This window comes from Etheostoma spectabile, chromosome 14 (genome assembly GCF_008692095.1).
Source record: "Etheostoma spectabile isolate EspeVRDwgs_2016 chromosome 14, UIUC_Espe_1.0, whole genome shotgun sequence".
Classification (NCBI taxonomy): domain Eukaryota; kingdom Metazoa; phylum Chordata; class Actinopteri; order Perciformes; family Percidae; genus Etheostoma; species Etheostoma spectabile.
Genome location: NC_045746.1, coordinates 9,982,251 through 9,983,835, shown reverse-complemented (window position 1 = coordinate 9,983,835; position 1,585 = coordinate 9,982,251).

The window sequence follows — 1,585 nt, the reverse complement described above, 5'->3', positions numbered from 1 at the left end:
AGTATTTTATGTATTCACTGTAAAATACAAAACAATTAAACAACATAAGATAAAGTAAAACTACAATAGTTTACTTTACTATGTACAGTACTACAGTGGCTACATTGTGATTGTTTACAGTAATGCTTTGACTAGTATGATTTCAACTGTAATACTTAGACTACTGTGATGTCATGTCGACAAGGTTGTAATGTAACTTTACAACATTCTACTGTAAAAATCATACTGTAGTGTTACTGTGAAATCCAAAGGAAATAACTGGAGATTTCTCATTCATTATTTACAGGAAGTTATGCATTCTTCAAGCCCCTTTCGCTCCTCAGGGGCGTTAGATAGAAAGAAGCCTGTTTAGTTTGAGTTTTCGTTGTAAGGTAGATGCAGCCAGAGACAGAGATGGCTTAAAGGTTGTTTTTAAAGTCTCTGAAGAACTGGCTGGAGGCAGGTGGTGGTGGCAGTTGAGGGCTGGGTGGGGTGGGAGGCGGACCAGAAGATTCATAGAGCTGGAGAAAGCTGGAACACTGGTAGTCTCGCATTGCCAGACCGTCCTCCACAGCACAGCGGAGGAGGGTCCGACTAGTCCACACAGCATTCCAGGATGGGAGAAAAATGCACTCAGCTTTATTGGCATTTCTTTAAACCAATCACAAATGTCTTGGGCGGTTCCAAGCGCCGCACAGAGCGTAAAAATAGCCTTAGAAAGGAACTGTTGCTCATTCGAACGCATGTTCGATTGGACAGATAGATTGGACAGATAGTCTAGCTAGCTGTCTGGATTTACCCTGCAGAGATCTGAGGACCAGGTAACCATAGTCCTCAGATTGGACAGATAGTCTAGCTAGCTGTCTGGATTTACCCTGCAGAGACCTGAGGACCAGGTAACCATAGTCCTCAGATTGGACAGATAGTCTAGCTAGCTGTCTGGATTTACCCTGCAGAGATCGGAGGACCAGGTAACCATAGTCCTCAGATTGGTTTCTCCCTTTGCTATCATCTGTCGTTGTAGGCAAAAAGTGGAACCCCAAGTAGAAGTACCATTAATTTGTACTTAGTACATTACCTTGTTATATCCCACCGCTAGATTGCTTGCACGTGCAAAAAAACTCAGATTATTCCAAAAAATGCCCTAACACACTGTATGAGCACAGAGATACTAAACACTAGTGACTGCAATGGGACAATCTGGCACAGGCGTGGAGTCTTAAACAGGCTTTTAATTGGTTTGAGTGATAACGAGATGAATTCCAGGTGTGCCTTGTTAGAGGGATCCAGCTGAACCTAGAGTACACTGTCAGGGAGAGAAACAGTAAAGGGGGCTGGGGGGGCGTGAGGAGCCATACACAAACCAAAACATCAAAAACAATCACCACCACAACAGCCAGTGCATCATAACCCTTATCATGAGTTTGACAGCTGGTCTAATGTCTTCTGGACCAAGGTGAAAAAAACACTCCATCACGCTGTAATGAAGCAGAGCTTTTGGTGCTGAGATGAAGAGTGCCATCTTAAAGATGAAGGCGAGTGCCTGTGCATAAAGCTGCAAATGGGATTCAAGAGTGTTTTCTTTGCGCATCTACCATCCCCCCCC